The 20,000-nt window shown below is 36.8% G+C and overlaps 1 protein-coding gene and 1 long non-coding RNA gene across 5 annotated transcripts in view; one reads left to right on the top strand and one right to left on the bottom strand.

Annotated features, from left to right (window-relative positions):
- LOC135198012 (glycine receptor subunit alpha-4-like) overlaps positions 1 to 6,366 on the bottom strand; it is a 758,459-nt gene extending 752,093 nt beyond the window's left edge. For all 4 annotated transcript variants that reach the window (XM_064225359.1, XM_064225361.1, XM_064225362.1 and 1 more), the window contains exon 1: positions 6,010 to 6,366. The gene's annotated coding sequence lies outside the window, so the exon portion shown is untranslated. The remainder of the gene's footprint in view (positions 1 to 6,009) is intronic.
- Positions 6,367 to 6,441: 75 nt separating this feature from the next.
- Positions 6,442 to 20,000, top strand: part of LOC135198013 (uncharacterized) — a 310,315-nt gene continuing 296,756 nt past the window's right edge. The window contains exons 1-2 of the long non-coding RNA XR_010310708.1: positions 6,442 to 6,594; positions 9,774 to 9,858. This is a non-coding gene — a long non-coding RNA (uncharacterized LOC135198013). The remainder of the gene's footprint in view (positions 6,595 to 9,773; positions 9,859 to 20,000) is intronic.

The following is a 20,000-nucleotide window of genomic DNA, read 5'->3' as shown; positions in this document are numbered from 1 at the left end:
CTTGGCTTGGCTTTTAAAGCTCTTGGCATTGCCTGGCTTTTAGAATGGCAGGAATGGCATGGTTTAGCTTGGCTTTTAGAGTGCTTGTCATGGCTTGGCTTGGCTTTTAGAGTTCTTGGCATGGCATGACTTAGCTTAGCTTGGCTTTTAGAGCGCTTGGCATGGCATGGCTTGGCTTTGCTTTTAGAGTGCTTGGTATGGGATCGTTTGGATTTGCTTGGCTTTTATAGTGTTTGGCATGGCATGGCTTGGCTTTTAGAGTGCTTGACATGGCTTGGCTTGGCTTTTAGAGTTGTTGGCATATGATGGCTTGACTTGACTTTGCTTTGCTTGGCTTGGCTTTTAAAGTGCTTGGTATGGCATGTTTTGGCTTTGCTTGGCTTTCAGTGTTTGGCATGGCTTGGCTTATAGAGTGCTTGTCATGGCATGGTTTGGCTTGGCTTTTAGAGTTCTTGGCATGGCATGACTTAGCTTGGCTTGGCTTAGCTCTTAGAGATCTTGACATATCATGGCTTGGCTTGGCTTGGCTTTTAGAGTTCTTGGCATGGCATGACTTGGCTTGGCTTGGTTTTAAGAGTGCTTCGCATGGCATAGCTTGGCTTTTAGAGTTCTTGACGTATCATGGCTTGGCTTATCTTTTAGAGATCTTGGCATGGCTTGGCTTTGATTTGTTTTCAGATATTTGGCATGGCATGGCTTGGCTTAGCTTTGCTTTGCTTTTAGACTGCTTGGCATGGCATGGTTTTACTTGGCTTGATTTGGCATTGCCTGGCTTTTCTTGCTTCTAGATTAGCTGGCATGGCATGGTTTGGCTTGGCTTGTCTTGGCTTTTAGAGTGCTTGACAAGGCTTGACTTTTAGAGTGGTTGGCATGGCATGGCATGGCTTGGCTTAGCTTGGCTTTTAGATGTTTGGCATGCCATGGCTTTGCTTGGCTTTTAGAGTGCTTGGCATGGGATGGTTTGGCTTTGCTTGGCTTTTAGTGTTTTTGTCATGGCATGGCATGGCTTGCCTTGGATTGGGTTTTAAAGTTGTTGGCATAAGATGGCTTGGCTTGGCTTTGCTATGCTTTGCTTGGCTTTTAGTGCTTGGCATGGCATGGTTTGGCTTTGCTGGGCTTTTAGTGTGTTTGGCATGGCATGGTTTGGCTTGGCTTTTAGAGTTCTTGGCATGGCATAACTTAGCGTGGCTTGGCTTTTAGAATGCTTGGTATGGTATAGCTTGGCTTGGCTTGGCTTATCTTTTAAGAGATCTAGGCATGGCTTGTCTTTTAGACTTTTGGGCATGGCTTGGCTTTTAAAGTTTTTAGCTTGGCTTGGCTTGGCTTTGATTTGCTTGCCTTTGAAAGTGCTTGGCATGGCATGGTTTGGTTTTGCTTGCCTTTTAGAGTGCTTGGCATGGTATGGTTGAGCTTGGCTTGGCTTTTAAGAGTGCTTGGCATGGCATGGCTTGGCTTGGCTTGGCTTTTAGAGTTCTTGGCATAGCATGACTTGGCTTGGCTTTCCTTAGCTTGGCTTTTAGAGTTTTCGGCATACTTACAATTTACATAGAAACTAAGAGAGTGCTTATTATACATAGGAAGTGTTTATGGCACATATAATATGGACTGGGGAGTGCAAATCATACGTTTCATAAGGAATGGGGAGTTACTTTTATAAGCATAATGACTGGGGAGTCCAAATTCATGGGAGTGCAAATTATATGTTTTTCAACTAGTTCCTTGTTGTCCACCTCTGGGTTGCTTGTGTTTTCTTTTGTTATTCTTACTCTGTTATATTTTAAAAATTATTTTAAAGGTTGTACTGATATGTTTTTATTTATGTGCAGCCACAAGGATTTAATACTATAATAGCTACAAAACGTTGGCAATAAATAAAGACAGTCTAGCGTGTGTTGGTTTCGTCAGTTTTCCTCCCAAGATATATCATATATATATATATATATATATATATATATATATATATATATATAATATATTTGCGTGTGTTGTGTTTTCTGTAGATATGGCAGGATAACGGTAACCTATACAAAGACTATTCCAAAATTGAAACCTATTTTTTCACATCAAAGCCAAGTCATTTCAAGAAACTTTCGTCTTATATATATATATATATATATATATATATATATATATATATATATATATATAAAGGTTATTTTTTTTTCCTTCGTGGCAATAACGTTTATTTATACATAGCATCACGTTTTATATACTTCGTGATCAAGTTATTCTATATATATATATATATATATATATATATATATATATATATCATACATATACATATTCAATACATATATATATATATATATACATATATAAATATATATATACTATATATATATATATATATATATATATATATATATATATATATATATATGAGAGAGAGAGAGAGAGAGAGAGAGAGAGAGAGAGAGAGAGAGAGAGAGAGAGAGAGAGAGAGAGTGGGGGTGCTCAATTTGAGTCCGATAGGAAGATTAAGAGAGTATGTAGGGGCAGTGAGTAGCGTAACGGCGAATATCAATGGGGAAATGACAGATGGCTTGTATTCAAATGGCTGAATCGAGGACCTTACGTATAACTAAATACATGGACATCACTGGACTACTGGTGCCCATATCTGTACCATACCCATACCGATACCCATAACTGTACCGTACCCATACCCACATCCTTACCATACCCGTACTTGCACCCACATCCATATCTATACCAATATGCGTACCATACCCATACCACAACTAAATTAACCCAACTAATAATAGTAAAAAGTAATTATAATAATAATAAGCCTACAGGCAGCACCAGCCCCGTTTACCCTAAGGTCGTATACGAAGAACTGACCATATCTTGGTATTGGGGGAGGGGAGAGGAGAGGGGGAAGAGGAAGGGGACCCTGGGAGGGGAGGGACACAGAAAGGCAGCCAAGGAAATTTATTTAATAGACGTATCCTTCTACGCGTCACCTCCTAGTTATTAATACTAAAAACATGGCGGAAGCTCAATAGGACGCCGTGTTTAGTACTAGCCCCTCGGGGATCAAAGTATTATATACATACATTTCTTATATTAATAAACGATATCTTTGATCCCCCAGGGGGGAGTCCTAAACCCGGCGTCCCATTGAGTTACCGCCATGTAGTACTATAGTACTAGCACCTCGGAGGTGACACGTAGGTAGATAACATAAGATGCCGTTCAAAAATTACGTAATGCCTAAGGGGGGAGGGTGTATGGTGAAGTGTTATGAGTTTGACAGTTGGGTGAAGGAGGGGTACAGCCATAAGTCGCATAACATTAAATTTTACCAATAAAATTGCTTAGGAAATTAAAAAAATGGCATGAGAACATTTTAATTTCAAATTCATCTGTGATTCTTTAATATCATAGCATCAAAACATTAAGAAAATCGCAAGTGATTAGGCTAGACTTTTATAAAAAAAAAATTATAAAAAAAAAAGTACGACGTAATCTCTTAACATTCCTCAATGGGTGAAAACCACCGCTCTCTCCCTCGCTCTCTGCATTTGTTTTTCTTCTCGTCTCTCGTATTCTCTAAACATTCTTTTTACTCGTCTATTGGTCTTCCCCCAGCATTCTTTTTCGGAGAGCGAGTACGTACCTCAATGTAATCACGTCTGCTTGTCAATGGATGACTTTTTTTTTTTTATGCTAGATGAGTTGAAACAGAGTACTATATTGTAGTGATATCTGGAATTTTACAATGATGTCCAACTATAGTATATTTCATTCCACCTTGTTCACTTACCATCGTGGGTTTTAAATAATCTGGTTGAAATCAATGCTTCCGATATTGAAAGCTTATTGTGATACAGCAAACAATGTTTTCAGTAGAACATCTGAAAGCTAATATAAACGAAAGAACCTCATACCTTCTTATTTAGATAATAAAAATGCCGGTTTATAATGTTGAAAACATAATACAAGGACACGAATGACGAGCATGTGACAAATAGTTCCCTCAAGTCAAACGGAAACGAACGATGGTCTTTGATATTTTTCTTATTTCATTGTAGGTAAATATAAGACATCTGGATATTGGAATGCGATTTAAGGGTATTTTATTCATGTAAATTGCACGCAATTTACATGAATAGGTTGAAATTCGAAATAGCATGAAATATTGTTGTCTATGAGGCATAAAATACTCTGTTAATACATGTCTGATGGCAATGGCACCGCCATGGTTTTCTTTCCAGAATATTTTGTATAATTATGTAATTTTTCATGAGTGTACAAATTATCATAATACCCCCGTGACTGGGTACTTCCGAGGCTATTTAGCCAAATAACTTATCGAAAGTAATTTTGAAATCTCACCGAGTTCCCGTCATCCTTAGACTGGTGATAAAGGCTAGCCTAGACATACTTTTTTTTTTTTAATTGTTGGGCATTGGAACGATGCTTGGATATTATAATGAATAAATAAAGGTTATAACAAAAAGTAATTTTGACTGAGTGTGTGTGCTTTTAAAAAGGCCAGTAAAGTAAAATATCCTACGAATCAGTAGCATAGGCCTAGCTTCATTGGTCCATATTTATGTTCTTGCAGTATACATTATTATTAGAAAGTCTGAATTGTAAGTAAATTTTATTATCTGAATGGTTTGCGATCAAACATCAAACAGCAGCCTGAGTATACTAATGAGATTAATTACTGAAAGCTTTTCGTTCGTTTGTGTTTGATCTGCAAGCTCGGTTTTAGTGCTTGTGATTTATACTAGAAAGTGCAAAAATTCTTTGTATAATCATTAAAATGTGCTACTCAAGCAATAGGTAGTTTCATATTTATAACAGCAAGCCAAGGATATCGGAAATGTTGATTGTCACCCAACTGCTTGCTACCCCTACGCAAGTACTACATCTTCGCCCATGGGTGGACACATGAAATGGAACCGACCTTCAGTATTTTGTGATCTGCTTATTAGGTTTATCCGCATTTTCAGCCCCATAGCCACCCAGAATAGCCTATCTACCAAATACATAACTTTCTGGTCAACATAACCATTAGTAGTAGAATGGCATGAGCTCAAGCCGCTCCATGCCCGCCCGGGTATCAAATCCCCGTTCTCTTGCTGATTAAGCAAGTACCATGACTATTAGAAAATTTCTAGTGCGATTCAGAGGTATAAAATAAATGCGCAATTGTATATTCAGTTACTGTATTGATAATGCGATTTTTTTTTTCTTTATATGAATGGGCAGGCAGTGACTAACATTTTTTTTAAACAATCTCGATCTCCCACTAGCTACAAAACTTGAAAAAAAGTTTTAGGCCGACGGAAATGCCAACTAAATACTAATCTAGGCTAAGCCTAACGTAAGTACAAATAAGCTGGGAAATTTAAAAGCATTCAAAAGTACATAAGCATCAGGCCAACAATTTTTTCCTCAAAGTTATTGTTAACTGGTTATACAAAGCCAATTTCCCTCATTAGTCTCATGCAACAAATCTTATTCAAAAAATATTTAAGACATATAGGAAATCTGCGATTTACTTCAGTTTAGTTCCAGAGTTATGAAGGTACGAAATTTCCCATTTTTCACTACTGTATACTTATCCTAAATCTGTCAATACTGGGTAAAGCTAAGCCTTTATCGATAATACATACATCACGTGAACTACGCCACTGCCCGAAAACCTTAGGCCTATATCGGTAATGAGAGTGAGAGAGTTTGATATAATGAAACTGAAATCACTCGGAAGGATTTTCAAAAGTAGCTGTTTAGTAGGCTACATTACTCTACGCTATAATTACCAATAGTTGAAAATTAAGCCAGACTTAAGCCATTACGGGTTCTTGCACAAATGCAGCCTGTAAGAAAGCCGTAATATTACCAAGATGGTGGAAAGATGGAGGCCCTACAACACGTATGTAAGACAAATAAAAGCGTCTAAAAAGGATACGCGGGCACGTCGTTCACATATGCCTTTCACAACAGTTATACAGATATAACGCACTTCTAAACGCTAAGCATACTTACTATAGCTCGGTTCAAGGTGAAGTTTGCCTTCAAAAGTCCCCAGAAATTGACAATCCAAAGCACATGCATTCCGCACAAATCAGAAGACACACTTGTACTGCCGAGGGGAGGAGTCGGACGGAAAGCTCTCGTGTTAAGGGGCTGGGGTCGGGGATTACCATGTTCTTGATTAGGAGGTAGGGGACTAATGGTGCGGGTAAGAGGGACATGAGATACAGAATTGCTAATTAACACTCAAGATTTTGGGTCATTTCGTGTAAAACACATTCATCTTGATTTTAACCTTGCATGTATTACTTATGGCGGTACTGATTACCTAAATATATACTGCAAATTTTTACACAGACTAACATGATTAATGTAAACGAGAAACGAGAGACAATGAAATGGCAGGTGATGATTTTGGCGCCAACTTTACCCTGTGGACTGAATAGGATGGACCGTCTCGTCCGACGTCCAGTTCGTTTGGCGACTCGGTGTCTGGCGTCCTGTGGGTGAACTGTGCTCGGTTTGTAGGACAAAGTTTTAGTTTGTGAGTGCTGAAAGTGATCCTCATGTGAAATGACTGCTTCTTATGCACTAACGGTTAGTTATATTACTGTCTTTTGCATGACGTACTCAACTGTCAAATTACGTATTATAGAAGGAAACTGCTTGAGACGAGTTTTTTTTTTTTTTTTTTTTTTTTTTTTTTTTTTTTTTTTTTTTTTTTTTTTGCATCCTTTAATTTCTTTCCATGGGGCAAATATTTCGTAACTTTTAACTACGTTTCTCTATCATTCTTAGGACTTCCTTAATCCCAAGATGCACCCTGCAGGGCAAATTTACACGTTTCGGTTTAATTTGCTTAGGCCTATGCCTGAATGACCAAAGGCTAATGCTATGTGCTAGCTTTCAAAACATCATTTGTACTGAATAACCGAACGGTTGTATTGTCAGGTCAGCAAAATAAACGCGTATATCACAAAGTCATTACGATAGTCATTCAGCTTCGGTGCAAATTCTCAGAATGCTCAGATGAACAGGAAGATATGTATCAAAATTAAGCTGAACACAAGCATGGGAGGCCTACATGCAAGTAGCATGTGCTATTGTTGTTGTTTTGATTGCGTTGGCGATGTGCCAGCACGGGCTCTTGCTCATAGAGGAGCTCGTAAATGGTATCGAGTGCAAATCGTTTGACCGAATCCGTATAAAGAAACCTTGTATGTAGTGTTGATTTAGGTCCAAAATAACTGCACTTTACTGTTAAGGACTAACCATTCCTTTATATTCAGCTGGATTATTTATTTGTATAATAACTTTATGGATCAACGGTTTTCATTAGATACATTTCTCCTTTTTTTTTTTTGTTGTTGTTGTCAGTGGAAGGTTAATATCGATTATTATTCAGTCCATGCCTTCAAAAATTACAGTAATATAAGAAGGGCCAAGATTGCAAGTCCCCCATCTTGGGGATGTAACTTCCAGTATCGTAACTTGCACCAAGGTACTTTCATTCTTCATTTTTATTTAAGGAATGAGAGAGGCTGAGCTCTGGACCTGGGCAAGTACAGACTTGTAATTTGCTAATGTAGATTATCGCTGTTACACAGGAATAATACTTATATAGTGATGCATGTCATTTAAAGCATGGTTGGATGAATGAATTGTTGGGTCTTGTTACATTATTCATTGCCGTATTTAATTCCACTGCTGGGGTCAACAAGGACACACCGAGTTTTTCATAAAAAAGGTTCAAAGCGTGGGATTTGATTTTGAGTGAGAGCCAGCGCTTAACATTGTTGGACGAAGAATTGACACTAATTTGTATATTATCTTATTCCGTAACTGTACAATAGCTTGGTATTTCCACATCGTGGTAAGACTAGGATTCTATTAAAGCGTTTGCGATGTGCGTCTGCAGTATGCCTTTGCTTTAAACAAGGCAAAAACGGACAGCTCTGTTTCCATATGTCCAGCACATGCTCGGAGTCAGTGTAGCTCCTCCCCCTACATTTTGACGCAGTTTTTGGTAACAAGATTAATTATTATTAACCATCTTGCTATTATACAAGAAACTGCTTTCGTTTTCTCATGTAAGTGGTACAGAATGTCCTTGCACCTGAAGAGAAATAATGGATTTACTTTACCTATTTTTCCTTATAGGGATACATCATTTGTTGAGTAGGCCTATATATATGTAAAATGAAGCTAGCGTACTAATGGGCGTTGTGTATCTCATTTCATTCTTATAATATGAAAATCCTTGAAAACATAAAATAATAACTCTATGCATTAGCTAATTAGGCATATTCCTATCATTTGTGGGTAAGTTTAAATATACTTGTAATGGTAGGCATACGCTGTATTGAGCAGGCGATACTCATACACCGTAAGTGTAGTTGTATGAAATTATATATAAATTTACACATTGCGTAACAATGATAAAGCCACAAATAGCCTTAAATATTGAATTAACTTTAACTTGTGAATTATGTACATCCAAAGACAATTGTAATTGGTAAATACTGAAGTCTACCCTGACCCTTATTCGAACCTGTACCTTTTGCATTAGATACAGAGGTTATAAATTCTGCTTCATACGAGTGTTCAGACAAAAGGGGTAGTTAGAGTGAAGTGCGGTCGGGTATGTAGCCTACGCAGATAAAGCTGCAGGTGCGTGCAAGAACTTAGGTGCCAGTTTTACTCAGCTGTTGGGCTCAGTTGGTAGCGCTCTTGTCTTTCACTTGAGTCTTGAGCTTGCTCATGATGTGAGGTAGAAATGTCTTTCTGTTGCACGTTAATTATATGTTGATTTCTAAATACATATATACATGTGAATATACCTAAGCTAAGGGGTCTACCGTAGGTGCACTGTAGGCATTACCTAACAACTTAGGGTCTTTGCAGCATCCCTTTAGCCCCTAGTTGCAACCGCTTTCATTCCTTTTATTGTACCTCCGTTGTTTCCTTTTTGCCTTCTGACTATCCACCCTCTAATATTTGTTTCGTGGTGCAACTGCTAGGTTTCCTCCTGCCACACCTTTCCAACCTTCTTGCTGTTAATTTCTCTTTCAGCGCTGAATGACCTCATAGGTCACAGCGCTTTGCCTTTGGCCTATATTCTATGTTCCATTCCATTACATGTCTTTAGTCATCTTCCACCACATTGGTATTGTTAACAGTAGCAGTAGCAGTAGTAATAGTAGTACTATAGTTGATTCACATCAACCGTGCATGTGATGTCTAGGCCTGTCCCTTACGACGCTCCTGATTACCTGTTGATAAGCCAATCACAGGGCTAAAAACTCTCAGTCTCTCTTGAGAGTTCACAAAGGCAGGATGTCTATTCCACTTCTCCTGAGCGATATTTCTTTCAAAAGAGGTGGAACATGCATCCTGCCGATGTGAACTCTCGAGAGAGACTGAGAGTTTCCAGGCCTGGGTTCATCTACGACCAATCAGGAGCGTCGTAAGGGACAGGCCTAGACATCACATGCACGGTTGATGTGAATCTACTATAGTATAGTAGTAGAGTTGATGTAACCAATAATTGCGTCGTGGTGAAATTCATTTACTCGCGAATTTTCAATGGAAATCTCAGTACATTTTATGATAATGATTTTAATGACTCATTGTTGCATTATGTATGTTAAGTACTTATCTAACTGAAATAGGAAGCCTTGCCCGATTCAGTTTACAATGCCTAAATGAATAATACACTGCAGTAACATTAGATACAATCCATTTATGACTCAACATAGAGCTTACTTTCTTTGCAGTTACCGGTGGTCTGTTGTGAAAGGCTCGGTGCCTGTTCAAAATGCCCCGACGTTCGCCAATGCCATATTAAAAGAGGGTTGCCAGGTAAGAATCCATTTTTCGCTTTTATTTTTTTTTTTTTCATATATGCTTGCGAAGGCTAATCTGAGGGCCACAGTGTAACGTCCCTATCTAGTTTTATTTCCTAAGAAAAAAAAATTGTATTCAGAAATGATTACAATAGGTAGCTACTGTCGCCACTTGAATCTGAATAGCACGGATATTTCCTCACAGCTCGTATATAGGTATGAATCTTATCTTGTTGGGATTATGATGCACTGCAAGGAAGAGGAGTGATCATTTCAGTCACTTTTGCAATGTAACAGTGCGATGGAAAGTAGCTTTCAGCGCTTAAGGAAAAGGAGAAATAGAGCGAGTAAAATGAATTGTCCCAGTGTTCTTGGTGTTAATTACTGCGACGCCTTGTTTTACTTAAATATTGCTCTTTTCCGCATTAAACTGTCTGTTGCTTGTCTCTGCTATTTTTCTTCTCGCGTTATTTTTATTTTCACTCATTTACAAGCTCGATAAGGACACTGGATAGCACGATCCTCTCGCTTTGCTATAGAAACACATTCCTTTTCGGTCATATGGATATTGCAATTTAATTCACGAAAGCACTAAAGAAGAAAAACCAAAGAATTAACTTAGGCTTGACAGTTACCACCCAATAGCGCCTTTCTTTATGGAGTTTTAGACCATCATTTCTATTTATTTTTGCCATTCATCGTCATCCCAAATCAAACACTGGGCGACGCAGTCGTTTTCAATTAAAAGCAGCGCATCCAGACCATGAAATACTACGCGATAAAGACTAAAAGTTCCAAAATTAGATCTTTCACAGATAAATGCAGGCCTGGATTTGCATTACCTTCGAGCTATAACTCTTAAAACCTCATTTCCGGTTAAAGCTGATACCCAGTTAAGGCTAATGGTAACTATAAAGGAAGAAATCTCATTCTCACCAGATAATGTCTCTTGTTTCCTGGAATTTGCTTGAATATGGTGTTCATGTAATCATATTGTGAACTGAAAGGAGGGGCAGACTGGTTATTTGTACATGTTTCCTAGTTTTATACGCAGTTTTTTTAGCTAATTAGTTTTTTATGAAAATGCATTGAATAGTTTCTTGTTGTATTTCACCCAGCTCAATTTATTTAAACAAATATTCACTGTGGTTTGTTTTCGAAATATTTTTCTGGAAATTATTCAGTCCTGTGGGTTATGAAAACTATTCGACATGTTTTATAAAAATGTATTTTTTGAAGGATAAGTTGCTTTAGCCTTTTCACATTTGACCTCTGATAGATTTTAGTAAGATTTTGAAGACAATATCTTTAACCTGATTTGTAATTGTTTAAATTCACGAAAGGCATTGCCTAACAAAGATTCGATTTTTCACATTTTTGCTTTTTAGCGTGTTTTGTATCAGTGATGAGAGTTCTTTATCATAATTATTATATTGTAAATTTTTAATATTATTATTAGTAAACCTGATGTCATTGCCAGCCGTTGTACGTTTTTAAGGGCCAAGCAATCCAATTACTAGATTAATTTACCTGTCGTTCTGCTGTTTATGCCATACTACATAATCCAGTGATTATGGAATACATTATCTATGATCACTGTCCCCGTTGTTTTTGTGATGTGAAATTATTTGTGAGCGTTTTTCCTTTCAGAATCTGGTTGTTGTCAGACTTCGTAAACTGCAAATTGGAATTATCTTATACAGTGATTTTCGTGTAATTAGGTCATGCAATCTAATTTCTAATTACAATGTTCGACATGTCACTGAAATTCGTAGGGACTGTATTTAGAGTGCTATTGCTATAGCTTTAATATTATCATAATTTTCCCTCACATTTGGTTTTACAATTATTTATTGTACTTTATTGAAGTCGTCATCGCATTTTACTATATTCCATCATCATTTTCCATGTTTTGTATGCAAGTGTTAATCTGAGCTTCACTGGTTTAGATAAGGAATGTCGATATTAGAGAATTTCGTATTGTAATTAATTCAAACATCATTTTAAATAATCATAGTCGCATTTGGTCTTATTCCTTCATCATGTTTCATATTTTCTATGTAATTGGTAATGTGAACTTTACTGGTTTACATAATGAAAGGCAATATTTTTGTGCGAATTTTATTGCTTTTATTCACATTTTAACGTAGAAGACTGCAAGCGACACTTCTAGACATAACACTAAGAATAGTGACTTTTATTAGTTTCAGGCAATAAGCTTAAAATTTCATATACAGGACATCGCATTTAAATAGCTATGTGGAAAATCAGTTGTACATGTATAGCTATGAGGTTTCATGAGTATTTATTTATTATTGAAGACTATACTTTTAATCATTTTAGTAATTTTTTCTGTCACATTCTCATATTATATATCCTAAGCTGACATGAGGGAATAGCTGTCCACCGCCTTCGAAGCAAAATTGTAAACTATTTCAGTCAAAACTAATTGCTAAAGGAGTGGACTATATTCACATACACTTTACGAGTTGTAGGCAACAAGGAGCAATCTGTGGATGTTTCAGAAAACGATTTTCACATGCTCAACAATGAAATTTTTGTTTACTGATTCCATGAGGCACGTCTTCATGAAGACAATTGCTCTTCAGTCTCAAGCGTTGCACTACTACTAATCATAGCCAGTTGCCATAAAGGCGGCAGTGGTTAGGCACTTGTAAAACCAACTGAGGTCTAACTACTTAATTCCTTGTCATTGCAAAGAGTGTCGACGCCTTCATACGGATTTCATTGTACTGTTCCTTTATATTTGTAATTGCTTGAAGTCATGACCCATTTCAAGTGGACGAAAGGCTGTTGTTAATGATCTTACTATGGTAGATTCACATCAACCGTGTTAGGCCAGTCCCTTACGACGCTCCTGATTGGCTGTTGATAAGCCAATCATAGGGCTGGAAATACTCAGTCTCTCGAGAGAGTTCACATTGGCAGGATGCATGTTCCACCTCTCCTGAGGGATACTTTTGAAAGCTGTATCCCTCAGGAAAGGTGGAATATACATCCTGCCTATGTGAACTCTCTCGAGAGAATGGGTGTTTCCAGCCCTGTGATTGGCTTATCAGGAGCGTCGTAAGGGACTGCCCTAGACATCAGATGCACGGTTGATGTAAATCTACTAAAGTGATCGTTTACTAACCGTGAGTCGTAATGCGGCATGTTTCTAGACATTGTTATTATTTCATTCTACGCTAGTGGCATGAAAGCGATTGTGACAAACACGTTATAGTCATGATATAAGTACTGCAACTGTGATACACTAGTTCTCCCGTAACGTAAAGTTGCTGCTAGTCTTGAAGGTGCAGCTCAAGCGCTACAATATTTCATATGAGAAAAAACGAGACTTTTAAGTAGAGGATCCTTCCTCTTATTACCATCCCATGATACTTTTACAAGGTTAACTTTATCATTCTAAGGAAATAGTGTTACTTTTATTTTGTTACTTTTATCGTAAGTTTTCTCTCGCATAGAATGTTATTTTTAAGACTCTAAAGCAGTATAAACTATCGTCTTCAAAATGTTTGATCTCCCACTAACGAAATTTCAAGTAATGTAAATTATGATGTATATAGTACAGTGGCCTCTAAGAATTAAAAAAGAATTTTATATAAAAGTTCGTCTCCAGCAGTAAGGCATATGTTACAGTAAGGCTGTGAAACCAGGGATTTCACGAAATTCCTGAAATTTTCAGGGAATTCGTGAAATCACCAATTCACTCAGGAACATTTGATCCCTGAGGGGCTAGCACTAAGCGCGGCGAAACAGTGTACATAGTGCAGATGAATCACTGTCTCGCTGTGTTTAGTGCTAACCCCAGGAGATCAAATGCCCCCAAGTGAATTAGTGATTTCACGAATTCCCTGAAAATTTCAATGATTTCGTGGAATCCTTAGATTCACAATCTTACTGTAAGATATATGCTACTACATTGTTCAGTATATGTAAACTCGCTGTGATCTCATATGACCCAGTAAGCAGAGGTCTTTTATTCCCATCCATTGTGAACAACAATACTTTTTCCCAGTTGTAGTTATAGCGTCAGATAATTAACGCTCAGCCAGTCTCAGTTTTATTTAAGTTGATGAACCTGAGTTTAGGAGAAGTTAAGTTAACAACCTCCCCTCCCCCCGTTTTTTCGTAAATCGTTCTATTTATTGTTAGTTATTTTCACAGAGATACAAAACGTACTTTTTCATAGGAGGTCAGTCTAGCTTATGAAGTTCTTCACGGGTTACTACGCCTTTCAGCCGTTTCATATTTTGATCCACCCCTTTTAGGTGGGTAATGCTGTCAGTGCACCTCAAGCAGTGCACTGTAGGCATTACTTAAGGTCCTTTGAAGCGTCCCTTTGGCCCCTAGCTGTAACCCTTTCATTCCTTTTACGGTACCTCCGTTCATATTCGCTTTCTTCCGTCGTACTTTCCACCTTCTAACAATTGTTTCATATTGCACCTTTCAAACCTTTCTACTCTCAATTTTTCTTTCAGTGCTGAATGACCTCATAGGTCCCAGTGCTTGCCTTTGGGCCCAAATTCTATATTCCTATTCCTTCCATATTTCAATCCATGTCATGAAACCAGTTGTAATGGTTTAGCGCCTTTTATTTAAGTGAGCAAATAACGTTTTATATTTGCTCTCCTAAATCTAGTAATTCAGTCTTATTTGTGTAAGGAAGTAGTTCAAAACTCCCCCATCCAATAATTAATGAAGTTTTAATGCACCATAGCGAGATTCCCATAGCTGAAGGAATTGCAATCATAAGGCGCATTAGTCAGGTTGAGTCGCGTAATCCTATTCGTGATGACACTGTCATCAACAGAGAACCGCTGAGAATTTCGTAATCCCGGGAAGTTGGTCCAGGATCTTCGGTGCTAGACGCTAAGATGCTTAGACTGGTCTCGTTCGGGTGTATTCTGTGTTCCCGGTATATTATAGTGATCATTCTTCCTTTTGGCAGGTTAATACTTACACTTGAAGGCGTTGTCTGTACACACACACATATATATACATACACACACACACATTATATATATATATATATATATATATATATCTATATATATATATATATATATATATATATATATCATTCGAGCTACAAATGTCCTTTAATATTTCATTCGCTCTACTCGGAATTGATATATTTTCATATATGTACCGAAGGGGAATTTTTTAGTTGATGATAATTTCGTCCCCTCATGGGATCGAACCTCGAAATTATCATCAACTAAAAATTCCCCTTCGGTACATATATGAAAATATATCAATTCCGAGGTAGAGCGAATGAGATATTAAAGAACATTTGTAGCTCCAATGATCTATATGAATCACGGTGATGTGATAATTATTCATATGTATATATATATATATATATAATATATATATATATATATATATATAAATATATATATATATATATATATATATAAATATAATATATAAATATATCATATATATATATGTAAATATATATATATATATATATATATATATATATATATATATATATATTGCCTCTTCATGAGATATACTAGTTTCTGATCACTTTCAGGGTTTTTTTCAGTTTTATGGGAAAGTCCACATACATATATATATATATATATATATATATATATATATATATATATATATATACTATTTATATTATACACACACACACACACACACACACACATATATATATATATATATATATATATATATAATATATATAATATATATGTGTGTGTGTGTGCTCTTCACAAAATGAAATCGTTATTGATGCAACTTATGTCTCGTATCAGTTGTAACAGGCAATCTGTACGTGCACTCAGTTCACGAGATGCTCTTATTGTCGTCATTGTTAGAAATAAACCAGTTTTCATATCGAAGTTCACTCTCGACGTGGTTCGGAAGTCACGTAAAGCCGTTGTTCCCGTTGCTGAATAACCACTGGTTCCATGCAACGTAAAAGCACCAGACAAACCAACAAACAAACAAACAGTTTTCATAGAGAATTGGTTTTTTCAAAGAGCGCAGGGTTTGTAATGATGTAAGTATTACATGAATTTTAGGGGAGGAAAATTATCAAGATTTTCCCCTTGAAACCGTACTGCTTAGTTATATTAATGATATTGGTGAAATTTATTTTCCACCACCTAAATGAATTTATGAATGTAAAGCCTAATTGGTGTTTCACTTTACGCCAGTCGATAACCTACGTTAGTTACGATTTCCAGAAAATCTTTAGGGCCAGTTGCCTAATAACATACCTCTTGACTCAATACGCTAGTTACATTTAAAAAATTTTCTTTGATAAGAAGTCAGTGCTTTATTAGCAGAAACATTTAAGCTATTTATATTCTTCATTATCGTCTTTTTCCCAGCTTTTTCCTCGGAATCGATTTTGAAATGTTTCTCCCGCAGTTAGTCCCTGATGTAGTCCACTTGGTCTCCCTGCAGAGGAGACCTTTTGATAGTGCGGGAAATAACAGAACGCTAATACACGTTGAAGCTACACAACCAAAAACTCATTTCGAGAAACGTACCATAGTCAGTTCCCCGTAGGGGGCTAGTGCCGTCTGTGCACCTCATTCGGTGCAATGTAGGCATTACTTAGGGTTCGTTGCAGCGTCCCTTCGACCCCTAGCTGCACCTACTTTCATTCCAGAGCTCATCAGTGACGTGGTCGGTATGGTGTTGGCCTGCCACCTCGGTGCCCTCGAGTTTGATTCTTGGGAATTTCATTGAGGGGTTAGAGATGTGTGTTTCTGGTGATAGAAATTCACTCTCGACGTGGTTCGGAAGTCACGTAAAGCCGTTGGTCCCGTTGCTGAATAACCACGAGTTCCATGCAACGTAAAAACACCATACGAACAAACTTTCATTCCTTTTACTGTACCTCCGTTCATATTCTCCTTCCATCTTACTGTCCACCCTCTCCTAACAATTGTTTCATAGTGCAACTGCGAGATTTTCCTCCTGGAACACCTTTCAAAGCTTTTACTGTCAATTTCCGTTTCAGCGCTGAATGGCTTTAGTTGCCCCAGTGCTTGGCATAGCGCCAAAAATCTATATAAATCAAATCAAATCAAACTATAGTCAGTTTCATCTCAGTTCTTTTAGACTTCACTCCCTGTTTCTAAGGGTTTTCTTGTTTCTTCGCTATAATTTAAAATAACCAAAGGTTTTCCCTGTTATAGTTTAATATGAGATTACTGGATTAAGGTTCTTGTATCTATATTAGTTTTCTGTAAAAAGAACACTGTTGAAATGGCTTTGTCTGCCCGTCCGCACTTTTTCTGTCCACCCTCAGATCTTCAAAACTGCTGAGGCTAGAGGGCAGCAATTTGGTATGTTGATCATCCTCCCTCCAATTATCAAACAGTAGCAAATTGCAGCCTTCTAACCTCGGTAGTTTTTATTTTATTTAAGGTTAAAGTTAGCCATGATTGTGCATCTGGCACCGCAACAACACAGGCCACCACGGTCGGCTTAGAGTTTCATAAAGCATTATACGCTGTACAGAAAACTCGATTGTGTGAAAGAAACTCGGGCGCAATTTTTACTTTTTTAACGAAACAGTCGTTTAGTTTTTTATTTTGCCATTATTCCTATGATTTAGAGCGATGATAATCATTTTGATAACTATAGGACTTAACATTATTTCGATAACCATTTAAGATAGATGGTTATCGTCTGATAATATTTTTCCATAGAGGGCGGTTATTTTTCAGTGTTTTATTACTTTTCATAAAAGGGCCATTATTATAATTTTTCACATGAGACGATGGATCGCTATCCGGACTCAGTATATATGTATGTATATATATATATATATATATATATATATATATATATATATATACAAATCGAGCTACAATGTTCTTTAATATCTAATTCGCTCTACCTCGGAATTAATATATTTTCATATATGCTTAACCGAAGGTGAATTTTTTACACGATAATAGATTTGCCTGGTCCCGGGCGCGAACCGCGAAGAAGACATTCAAATCCAGGAACGTCAATGAAGCTTTTACCAACCCCACCACCACGAGAGGCGGGGTTGGTAAAATAATGACATATATCTATATATATATATATATATATATATATATATATATATATAGTATGTATAATATATATATATATATATGTGTGTGTGGGTGTGTGTGTGTGTGTGCAAACTTGTTCCCTCATTAAAGTTCCCTATCGTTTTCATTATGCTAAGGAGACGTTTTATCGTGTAATTAGCATATGATGCCCATAGCAGGTCACGCACCAAAGTTCATTGGCTGCCATATTGTCACTTCCATATGCAGCCAAGCCTAGCATAAGCTACTGGATGTGACAGCTATGGTGATTAATACACGGTCTGGATCTATTCCTTTGTTGATCCACCGCGTTTTGAATGGCATTCCAAACACTTGTCTAATTCATCCTCAAGGTGTCTTTCATTGCTGTGAATCCCAGTTGACGTTGGTGTTCGAAAGCTAGTGGGAGGCTTTAGTTTTTTGACCTTTGGTTCTGGATTTATGTATATATTTACTGTTAGTTAATTTTTGAGAATTATCTTCCTATTTTTATTTTTCTGTAAAAGAAAACGATTGAGATGACTGTCTTTTCACGCACTTTTTGAGTCCGCCCTCAGATCTTTAAAACGACTGAGGCTAGAGGACTGAAAATTGGTATGTTGATCATTCACCCTCCAATCATCAAACATACCAAATTGCAGCCCTCTACCCTCAGTAGTTTTAAAGGTCTGAGCGCTACACAAAAAGTGCGGATGGACAGACAGTCATCTCAATAGGTTTCTTTTACAGAAATTTTTTTTATTTTATTTAAGGTTAAAATTAGTCATGATCGTGAATCTGGCACCGCTATAGGGCTTAGGGCATATTGCACTCTAGAAGTTTGCCCAGCAAGTTGAAAACCTTCTAGGATAGTGCCATGTACATGTTTGTTGATAATGCATGATAAAGGTTCAAAGGGAAGTCTTCCCTTACGGTACTGAACAGAATGAATTGTGGAACACTTTTAATGTTATTTACATCTTGTTATGAAGGTTTGTTGGGGTTTTTTGAAGGGAACGATCTCAACGTAAATGCATCGTTTAAAATTAAAACACACACTCTCTCTCTCTCTCTCTCTCTCTCTCTCTCTCTCTCTCTCTCTCTTAACTGGTGCCTAGGCGCAATAAAACCCACCACAGACTACATCAGGCTGCTTTATTGAAATTTGTAACAACATATATCATTTTGCAGGAAATGTGCTATAATCCTCTGCTCAATACTGCTCCTTTCTCTAGCTTTGAAATCCTCCTAAGGGGTATATACCTATATAGTGATGTATACCTTTACACTCGCATATAAATTATATATTTATATATTATATATATATATATATATATATATATATATATATATATATATATTATTATTATATGTATATATATATATGTGTGTGTGTGAATTTGTATCATATCACCGTGATTCATATACGAGCATTAAACTACAAATGTCCTTTAATATCCAATTCGCCCTACCTCGGAATTAATGTATTTTCATATATGTTAACCGAAGGGGAATTTTTTAGTTGCCAAAAAATTCCCCTTCGGTAACCATATATGAAAATATATTAATTCCGAGGTAAAGAGCGGAAATTGGATATTTGAAGGACATTTGTAGCTTAATGCATGTATATATATATATATATATATATATATATATATATATATATATATATATATATATATATATATTATATATATATATATATATATATATATATATATACGTATATATATATGTGTGTGTGTGGTGTGTAGACGGGAGCATAACAAAGAGATGTGTTATGATTTACATGTAGATGAAGAGATATTTAGATAGAAAGATATATTGTTTTTGTGTATATATATATATACTGGTATCGTCAACCCAACAGGCGAGCTATGTTTCGTCCCTTGTACGGTGTTCGATAAAATTTCGTTTTCGCTTCACTGGACAAGAGGAGAGGAATCCATGTTCTCTCCCACTCCATTGAATTAGGTATGGCTGCGCCACCTGCTGCCCCTCAATTGTAAACGTAAGCTCTGTCAGGTGAAAAGACTACGATGGATGGTTCGGTGCATCGAGCGCTTTGTATGTTTGAGTTTGTTTATATTCA

The sequence above is a fragment of the Macrobrachium nipponense genome, chromosome 21 (assembly GCF_015104395.2).
Source record: "Macrobrachium nipponense isolate FS-2020 chromosome 21, ASM1510439v2, whole genome shotgun sequence".
NCBI classification, from domain to species: domain Eukaryota; kingdom Metazoa; phylum Arthropoda; class Malacostraca; order Decapoda; family Palaemonidae; genus Macrobrachium; species Macrobrachium nipponense.
The sequence above is the reverse complement of the archived record's forward strand: the minus strand, read 5'-3'. Positions and strand labels throughout refer to the sequence as shown.